Genomic DNA, 11,307 nt, shown 5'->3' on the forward strand with positions numbered 1-11,307 from the left:
AGCAATAGCACTGAGACGTTGAAACATCAATTGTAGATCCACATTGACACTATCTCCATCATCGACTTTAACTGAGTGTTTTGATGTTAGGGTGATTGCATGATCCTTCCTTTTGAAAACATGTTTCATTGCATCTTTTCCGACCATTGATTGAATAACCTGCCTACCAATTTCAAGACTTTTGTCAACATTGACATTTGATTCAGCTGTTACACCATCGTGTAAACCACGAAGATCCTTGAGGTCTTCTTGGAAAGGTGCACTCTCTTCCAGATAAGCTAAAATTCTGGTCGTATCGATTTCATCTCTATTCATGCGCGAATGAGACGTGTCTTTATGCTGCTCACTAGATGTGTACAATGTCTCTGTAAGGGTCTGCATTGCAAGACTGAATTCGGCACACAAGGGAGAAGATAAGACCCACAGAGTTCGTTAGTACTCTGTTATACCTCTCCCTCTTGTGAGACCACCAGATGTCTTTAGACTTCTCATGAGAACTTGCTCAATTGTCAGGTCTGTCCAGATACCAGCCCACAAACGATTTGATTTTCTTATCACATGTTTCCCAGACAAGAAAGATTCATATATCAAGGGATGTGATGATTGAAGCTTCTGCATATCGGAAAGGTAGATGTAAGCGGATTTAAGATACAAATTGTGTCCAGAAGCGGCAAAATATGGCAGCATTCTTTGAACGGTGTCTAAGTGAAGCAGCCAGTCACCTGTTCTTTCCGCTCTGATAAATTTCTGGACAAGATCAATCATTTCAAGATACTGGAACCATAAATTTGCCGTTCTGCATTCTGATAGTAAATCCTTATAATTGGAGAGTACACTTTCTATTCTATCAAAAACTGCATTACGTACAGCATCAACGATTGTTATGTTCCTCTTCAGAAGGTCCTCATATATATCTTGCACTTCTTTGAGGTCCTTGTTTGAATTACAAGTGGCACTGCTTTGTAGATCTTCAGCAATTCCAAAGGCTTTTTTGATCACGATGCTGCTAAGGGCGGATTCCACTAAAAAATGACCACGCAGAGCTCTTGATACCGCTTTACCATTGAGCATATGTTTAACTGCGTTAGGAGCATATACTGTTTCAAGGACTTCCTCTAGACCCGAACCTGCCATCAAATGACCAATGGATCCCAGAAAACTCATCTGTAAATGAAATCCACCGAGGCGTAATACGATGTTTCGTAGCACATGATCTTTTGATTCATTTCTGATTATGATAACAGATTTCCAGTACAGTGGCTGGTCAAACGTGACAATTGGAACTCTTGCGTATTTTTCGGCTTCACCTGTGACAAACATTAATGTTGAATATATACAGGACATATCTCCAGGTTCCAAATCTATCATTGGAAAAAACACCATTGATGTTTTTCCGGGATGATCACCTTTGTGCACCATTTGCATAAATCCTGACCACGATGGCGTTGGAGACTTTAGTGGTTTAATTATCCGTGATAAGGCATCCAAGCGATGATACTTGTCGATGTGCCGAAGGCTTTGAAGCTCGTCAAATTTCACTTCTTGCAACTCCAAAGCTTTCCTGTATATTTTTATGTCGATTGTTCCTAAATTTAATATCGAGTCTCTTGAAACATCGACTCTAGGAACACGTTTATTGTTGAAGAAACCTGGGGTGGCTGTTGACATGATCCCCATACCATGAAATGTATTGTGACCGTCTATTGTATTAGAATTATGGTCAACATTATCGGCGATAAATTGCATACAAGACTCCGCAGGTATATCAAATCGGGAGTTTCCTTCAACTAGAGCTGCGCAGGACTCAAACTTTTGCACTTCACTGTATGAGGAACAGAATCCCATTTTGTTGAGAGTGTCAACAAGGTATTTTGAAGCAAATTGTTGGTGAAGTTGTACTGAAAGGCTCAACTGTAATGGTGCTATAATCACCCTTGGGCGCACAGCTTGAATAATAGCTTGTCCAATTGAAGCAATTTTTAACGGATGTTTTTCTTCTGAGAAAATTCCTTGGAGAAGAGCCCCAAGTTCACCTGGAAGAAAACTAAGGTTTTGTTGAAGGCATTCAACTTCTGATGGCTTGGGATATGCTTGTTTTGATACACTCATTGATTTAATTTCTGATCGTATTATTTTCGCTGCAGCTTTAATAATAGCATCTTTGTTTTCTGCTTCTCCGTTTTTGGATTCTCTGAAAAATTCGTGCAGAATATATCTGGCTGTGTAGCGAAAAGTGACAACATCTGGCTTACCATTGATACTTGTAATTATGATATTTTGGCCATATCTTTCGTTTAATTTTTGACGCATATGTTTGACAGAGTACGGATCGTTACAATGCTCAGACATTTTTCTTACTAATTCGTCAATTGTCATTTGTTCATCGTCATTTTCCTCAAAATATTTCATAGTTTCCTCAAACGCAGTTTTACAAGTATCTTTCACAGGCCTTCCAAGAGAGCGCCTCTTCCGACGTGGTTCTTCAAAAGAGCTGTGGACTGGAATCTGTTTCAGTGTCCGAAAATTGATGCTACAAGGCTGATGATATATCGCATCTGACGCATGTAAATCATTCACAGAATGTATGCGACCTTTGACTTGATTTCCCCATGAATCATTTCGTTCAATGCATACTTGTACTATTTTGCTGTGAAAGTCCATAGTTCGAACAGGATAAACGTCACTTCCTCGTTTCTGCTTATTAACTTTGGCTGGCTTGCAACAAAATATGCAGTGATTTTTGAAGTCAAAAATGCTTTTGGATCGTAGTTCCACTGCATCCACATCGTCTGTCTCATATGTTTGTTTTCTTTTAGCTTGTAAAATTCTTCTTTTATCTGTAAAATTCCTTCTACATTGTTGATGAACTACATCACCAGGTTTGGAAAATACTGTTCCTTGACGCTCTTGACTGGCATTATTCAAGCCCAGACTTCCCTTTTCCGTCAAAATTTGTCGTTCTGAACAAGACACAGCTTCACAGCAAATGATGCACAATTCTCCAGTTGATGACATAGCTGAAAAATATCGTTAGATATTGATAAAATTTAAAAAAAACAACAACACATTCCTTTAAAATGCTAACATTTTAACATAAACGGCGTTCCATACTTTGAAAAAATTGACCAGAACGGCATGGACATAAATACTGTATTGCTTCATTAATTGTTACGTATTTGCATTCATAATGCATTAATAAACGTTTTATTTATTTGTTCATCTTAGATATGAGACAACAAAATACATTACAACGTTCTAAGTTGTATTGTAAATGCATTTGGCCTAATGTAAATACGAGAATAAAATCTGCAATTACATTGAATTTTTGAGTGAATATTTGGTGTAATCAAGCCAATTTGTGAAAATTTGATTGATAGTAAGTTTACTTAGCTGTTAGAAATGCAATATATAGAGGAACACTCAAAGGAATCGGCATTTTATGCATTATCTCCGTACATTGTTATCATTTCATGTATTGTTTACGTCATACACTCATGACGTCGCAATGGAAAATCAAGTATGGAATATCACTCAGGACATCGGTTTTGAACAAATATTACGCGAAATAATTATTTTGAATTCTCTGAAACGGCTCGATAGAAATCGGTGGATTTTTGATCAGATATTCCTTTTTACTTATACATCATGTCTGTATTAATAAAAATTCTGTTGCAATTAGGTAAAGTCTAATTTTTAATTTGACTGGACTAATATGGGGTATTTCCATTTTCAAAAAAAGTTGATCGGACCTATAGTGCGAAACTGTCTCCTGCTACCTAAGCTAGCAATTCACTGCTAAAACTCGAAAAGCCCTCTATAGCTTTCACTCGTCGGTTTTCTATCGGATTTAAGTCCAGTAAGGTGGTGGGTCAGTCAATGACGGGTCACGTGATTATGTGAAGCAGCCCTGGGTGTACTCTCCTGCGTGGGGTCTCGCATTGCCCTGTTGCAGAACGTATAGTAGATCGTTTTTCACAATATTTTATTGCAACAGTGACTGTCTCTCCTCCAAAATTTCACAAAATTTTATAACGGATATATTTCTATTCACAGGCACAAGCGGTGTCAAACCCAGGGGCGCATTTTACTAAAGAACTTATGACTTGCGACCAAGTTTACATATGGGGTTTTCCCATTTATTGTAAGATCATACACTTCAATGCAAAATATCTTTAAGAAAAATTAATTTATTTAAACTAATAACTGTTTAATACAATTTAAGACTTGCAACTTTGTCGTACCCGGGTAAGCTGTTTTGTAAAACGGGCCCCTAGATTGCTAATTTTACACCAGTCATGACAGGCGAGGACTTTGACACCATTTTCTGACAATGTCCAAACTTATCCCATCTTTTCATAGTACATAAACTATAAAACTGAAAAGGACTTTCATCTGTAACAATGAAATTGTGATAATGGTCAATTTAATGTGTGATACACAAAGCCTCTCGTTTCCGTTTATGTTCTGCGGTCATCAGTGATATTTTCTTTGGAAGAGATTTAAGAATTTAAGTTTTTCAAGATTTGTTGTTTTTCAAAAGTATCTTTATAAAACATGGAACGATCCTAATGATAGGAGACAAACAAGTTGGTGGTACAGGGGTTTCAACAGTCTCGACTGAAGTCAGCATTTCGCAAATTCTAGGGTCGTTATAACGATCTTGTTTGTCAATACAAACGATCATTGGGTCAAATACTATCTGACGTGTTTCATACCGATTGTTAAGCCATTCCTGGCACACTGATTTTGACTATAGAAAACTCCGTTTACCCGATCAGGATATAGGGTTCACGGCGGGTGTGACCGGTCGACAGGGGATGCTTACTCCTCCTAGGCTCCTGATCCCACCTCTGGTGTGTCCAGGGGTCCGTGTTTTGCCCAACTATCTATTTTGTATTGCTTGTAGGAGTTATGAGATTGATCACTGTTCGTTATATTCACCTTTCTATAACGTGGCCAATAGATGAGACAGAATGCATCCTGATGACATATAAAAATCTGATGGTGCAAACATTTATGAAACCAGTGGTTAGTTTTGTGTTTATTCTATGTTACCTTCGAGATTTTTTCACCAGACGTAATCAGCTTTCGTGAAGCGCCACTACTGTCGATCGGTTTTGAAGATTTCAGAATGCCGAGTTTTATTTAAATACCTTGTCCCCGTAAGGTAGCAGCTTTAAACACTGATCCTTTGTGAACGGTAAAACACAGACTAAATGGTCCATAGCAGTATTGTTCAATTATTTACATGCTGTTGTTGTTTTCAAAAAATGGTTCATCTACTCTGCAATTTCAAATTAATTTTTGTGTGTTATAATCTCTTACAGTATATACAAAAGATCTACCAAAATAAAAACCAAAGTTTTACAACAAACATTTTATGTATCTCAAATCGTCCGTAGTAATGTTACCATCTACAACAGTCTTGGTGAAGAGTAACTAAATCTGCAAACCCCAAACGATGTTGTCTGTTGTTGGTTTACATTATAATATCATATACCTAGTAGTGTATCAGCCCTGATACACCTATCTTGGCTAGGGTGAGACAGCTGCAAGTAGGTAGGGCTGTCTCGCCCTAAGGGCCGAGATATCTCTGTCTCGGCCCGTTGTCAAGGGGCTGTCTCGCCCTCAAATTTCAAATGGCTATTTCTTCTTTAATCTTTTGAAATCTAACATAACTACATGAAAAAATGATGTTAGACACAATTTTTTTCATATTTAATACTTTCTTCCACGACAAAATTTAATTTAAGCAGAAAAATTAAATAAAAACGTTTTTGAAAACAGCGCTAAATTGTAGCGAGTATCTAAGCAAAGGGGGGTAACCCAAGTAACAATTGTTTATTTAGAACAATAACACGTTTAACTTCATTTCAAAACAATCAACGTTCTAGGTGACAGAAAACAGTAGGAGGATTATGGAGGGTGATACTGAAGCATTTTCAGAAATCCCCGGTCCTAATGGAGATAAAATGTTAATTTACAGCAATTTTGATGTAGAAAACTGTTTTAAAACGATTTCTGAAATCTAAAATCCCGAGGACTTGGCAATAAAACGAGAAAAGTAGAACCATTATCTTCCGACGTATTTCAACGACTTATAGATGCTAAACAGATGGGAAACGGTAAAAAAAAAAAAACTTCCTTCAGTATAAGGTAACATTCCTTAAGCAAAGAAATAGCAGCATCAGATCTGTAAACATTCCCGTTCATACGATGACGCCACGTAAACAAAGTTCTACAACTCTTACAAATTATATGAAATATTGAAAACGGGCGAGTTTGGTAAATCCGAAAAAATAAATAAAAATCAGCAATGGAATAAAGCTACAAAACCCAGACTTTAGCATGTTTCACAATGTCAATAGTACTGGAAACGTAACCATTAAAGTAAACTCTCTGAAGGATTGAAATAGTCAAATATCGTTGTACAGTATACCATGTATTTATGTTTGGGTCAATGACCCCCCCCCCCCCCCCCCCCAATTTAAAAAAAAATGTTTATCAACTTGTTGTGTTTTAGGTATATGATATAAACAATATCACACTCTAATGTTGATCTCGGACCTGGGATTGCCCCTCGAGTGATCTCGGGGCCAATCCCAGGTCCGAGATCAACATTAGAGTGTGATATTCTATATTTATCATAAACACCCGCCCACTTTCAAGCTTATCGAACTGGAAATATTACCGAATTATGTAAACTTGGTAAATACTTATATAAATGTTCATCTATTAGATCTCAGTTATTATAAGATTATCCTCAGTATCTATTCTGTCCATGTCCATCAGTATGATATATTATGTTTTGTTATCATTTCATTGTATAAGTTGTTGTATATACTTTATACCTATGAACTGTATGGTTCTTGGTCAATAAACAATACAATACAATACATTTGATGGTAGACGTGTAGCCGTATTACTCGACATTTCGTATGTATGCAGTTATTTAAGGAGGTACTCTACATCGTCATAATGGCTGACGTCCTCTTAAAACATTGATGAAAATATAAATATCAGCAATATTTGTCTATTCATTAAAAAATTTCTCGCCAAGCTGAGTAGCTCAGTAGGTAAGCACGTCGACTGCGGAACTGTAGATCTCGTGTTCGAGTACAACAGGTTTATAAATTTTTCTCAAATTGCTTTCAATTAAAACTGCATTTGTTGACTAAATTTGAAAGTTTTTATTTCCAAAATATTGTTGTACGTATCCTCCACTTTTTATCCATAATATCAAATTTTTCTGGTGTAGCATACCTCCTTAAAACACCTTTCACCTCAGTTAGGTTAACTACACAACACTTTGTATACGATTTATTTGCAAAACTATGCAGCACATGTGTATGTGTCTTGCTTCGATGATGTAGTGCCCGTCAAACTATGAATATAACAGGCTGAGAAATCTAAGTAATTTGGTGTAATACACTGTATAATGTTTTGCATTAACTTACCATATCGGTGAAAATCCCTCAATGACATGACAATAACATGCATGATTATTAAGGCGTGATTAATTATCATAACCTCTTTTGTTTAAGAACACAACGAATTGAAAGACATGATAAGGAAAATAATATATAAAGCCTGAAAAGGCAATCTCATGGGTAGTGGTGGGAGTAAGAAGGCCACCACTCATCAAACCAGATTCCTAAGGATAACCCGATAATCATCTTGACGTCTTTACCACGATGTCCCTTAAAATCACCCATGTGTCCCGGTCCTCATGAATGTCAATGGATATACACCTTACGTTGTGTGGAATGGCTTGATGAGTTACATTTAAAGTAAACTCACCGTCCGTAAATGACCCTATTTTGATTCTATTTAAACATTTTTCACCGTAGGTTTTGACAACAGACGATGCACTGATTGATGTTGACGTCACTTTGTCTTCTGGATGCTTTGAGTGACCGCTTTTTATAGAGAGGGATGTGATATTTAGTGGATTTTTAAAAATAATTCTATAAAATGTTCCATTTTTATGAGACGCAGTCCAGAAGTAATCATCAACATTTTCTGGGTAGTAAGCTGCTTCTGCTTGAAAAGTCTTATAACTTGCCATGTTCGTATAAATTTCTGCTTCCGGATTTTTAGAACCTAATCTCCGCTGTATGGTATTACGTTTTACGTAACCTGGAAAATCTCTATCTTGGATCTTTTGAATTTTATTTTGTAAAGATGATACTAAACCAAGATGCTGAAACAACGAAGGTCTCGAGCGGATCTCCTTTTTTTGCCCTTTTATGCGCTTGAGTTCGTTAATCAACAAATCACCGGGGTTTTCGTCGTAGAGTACCAGCAAAAACTCCGCTAGTTTTGGTAAATCTGAACTCTTGAAGAGCACGCCAATAAAACCTAATCCAGAAAAACGAAGAAAGAGCCAGGTCTTCTGTAAATTACGACTAATAAACGCCTTTATCTTCGAAAGATAACCTGTGGTAGTGATGACGTCATCCTCAGTTGAAGATAGTACTTTGACATATTTCTACTGTACGTCATGAGGTAGGAATAGTCCAAATTCTGTTTACTTCTCCAAGCCACCCTTGCTTGGGTGTCATTAAATTTTCTCTCCAAATATTGAAAGTTTGGGTACGCTATGTGTGGAGGATGAACAATTTGCATGAAGCCGGACTCCACGTGGTCTCGATATTGTTTGTATATTTCTTTTGCTCTATCCACCACCCATGTATGGTTACTGTCTGTTAGAAAAATGACAATCACCACTTTCTCCCGTTCATGAGGGAGTGTATGCGTCACCAATGACGTCAGTGTTGTTTCTAAATAGGAAACATCCTTTCGCTTTACAGATGGTAACCCAATCGTCAGGAAACCTGTTGATTTTACAGCAACATTAAAACAACAGCTTTACAAGATTCCAAACCACATTTTGTTCTCTTCAAATCTTCGATTATATGACGTTTAAACAAGTTTTTTAAACTCACTATAATGGGAGGGAAAGTGAGAACATTATTTTATTGTGTATAGTTGGAAGATACTCTAATGGAAACATAACATGACCGTTAATTAACACACCTTTATTCCTCCTAAACTTTCCATACAGCAATGCTTCTTCGTGATTTATTTTGAAGTACATGTCTTGTAGTAGCCTACGGTCCAATTCATGTGCTTCCTGTTCAGGAATATCATCCTTCAAAGCAACGACACAGACAGAAAATTAATTCGATAATTTTCAAAGAATTACATTTCTCTTTAATTTCTGTTTGCGATGTGATAATGGTTAGCTTTATTCACCTTTAGGTATACATGTTCTTTCATGATTAATAATCAATACTACCATTCAACATGCATGACTAGTAGGTTTGAAAATCAATACACTTTGTCTTTCAAAATCAATTTCGAGTAGCTTTGGGAATATTTTATAGCTATTTGTCAATTACACTTTCATCAACTAAAGAGACCACCTATGTAAAACTTAGACGGGACGTACAAAACTCATATTGACGGCACATGGTTAGCTGACTAATCTACAATTATTCATAGCTTCTTTGGTATCAGTCCCCTGTTCGTCTCCCCTATTGTGATACCAAAAGAAGCTATACAAAAACTGTTTTATTCCTTCATTGACCTATAATGCTTCTTTTATTTAGTAATAAGAGAAACATGCAAATAATCAGCATTTCTTCCTATTTGATTTTGTATCAATATCAACAGCATAGATCGAATGATTACTAAAACTGTAACATACATGTACTTCAGTGTACAGATTTTTGTACAATATACACTCAGCAAGATTCAAAACTCCATTGATACAGATGGCGTTTTTTGCACTCCCCGAGTGTCTATTTTCCAAAACCTTTATCTAATTGTCCTAAGTGAAGCATCGCCAAACTTTAGCCATATTTAAATTTGAAAATAAAACTGCCGTAAACACTAAACATCACAGCAGTTCGATTGTTTAATAATATGCAAAATCATAAACAAAACAAGCGGTGTTTCTTAAACACTGATGCCCACGGATTACAAAGTGGAACTGAAAGACAATGTAGTTTTAAAAACAAGAACGATAGTATTGTCTCGCCGCCTACCTTCTGCTCAATTTTTAAAAGTTATCAATTTTAATTAATTATTTATGATAGTATAGATATCTATATGGATTTTCATAAAAGTTGATTATTCGACAAAATGTGGGTTCAAATCACGTATTTCACCATAGAAATCAATGGAAAACGCAAAATTGGTTTAACCCCCCCCCCCCCCCCCCCCGTGAAACACAGGTATTATAAATTGTCATTTAGCAAATTTATACCAAAACTGTTGTTGTTTCACTGGAGGGAACATGTTTACAGACCAAAACACGGCGAAAATGTTCACTCGCATTCCTTAAGGTTATCAAATAAAAAAACCCTGAAGATTGACAATTATTTTACTCAATAATATAAAGTAATTTGACATGATTTGACAACTACTGCAAGGCTGCTACACAGTATCAGAGACAGGGGAGATAATGGATGACATTATTCTCGATTGCTCCTTAACCACATTTCACTTGTGAGAGCTTTTTTTTCGTCCGATACTTACTACAGTTGTATTACTGTTGTCACTAGGGCTGGCAGATTGATACTTACTACAGTTGTATTACTGTTGTCACTAGGGCTGGCAGATTGATACTTACTACAGTTGTATTACTGTTGTCACTAGGGCTGGCAGATTGATACTTACTACAGTTGTATTACTGTTGTCACTAGGGCTGGCAGATTGATACTTACTACAGTTGTATTACTGTTGTCACTAGGGCTGGCAGATTGATACTTACTTCAGTTGTGTTACTGTTGTCGCTAGGGCTGGTAGACTGGGTCCTCTGTATCATCACACTTTCGTGGCTCAGGTAATTGGTGTCAATATCTATGTAAAGAAATAATACTGAAACAGCACAGTCTACAAATTCCGTCTGCATGTACTGAAACATTGTGTAGGCCATAATCACCGCCTGTTGCGACAGGGATCTCGGTTTTTAAGGTTTTATCCGAAAGACCTTATACTCTCAATTAGAGTAGTCACATATCTATGCTTACTTCTTAGGTTTAACGCGGCTAAGTTGTGATCAGAGCTCGAATCCACGATCTTCCGGTCACGAAGCGAACGTTCTAACCATTTGAAACCAGTATACATATGTATTTTGTATTGCTTGTAGGAGTTATGAGATTGATCACTGTTCGTTATCATCACCTTTCATGTAATTGACTCACATTGGATTCATTTAACCTTTGTATCTATACGAAGTTTGCGCGATAAGGAACCGTCACTGCTACGCTTTGAGTCCCATACATAGGACTAGATTTG

At 36.8% G+C, this 11,307-nt stretch overlaps 1 pseudogene; it reads right to left on the reverse strand.

The window, feature by feature from the left end:
• Positions 1-7,305: 7,305 nt before the first annotated feature.
• The window catches only part of LOC125646339 (alpha-1,6-mannosyl-glycoprotein 4-beta-N-acetylglucosaminyltransferase-like), a 10,368-nt pseudogene continuing 6,366 nt past the window's right edge, over positions 7,306-11,307 (reverse strand).

Source organism: Ostrea edulis, chromosome 6, assembly GCF_947568905.1.
Source record: "Ostrea edulis chromosome 6, xbOstEdul1.1, whole genome shotgun sequence".
Classification (NCBI taxonomy): Eukaryota; Metazoa; Mollusca; class Bivalvia; order Ostreida; family Ostreidae; genus Ostrea; species Ostrea edulis.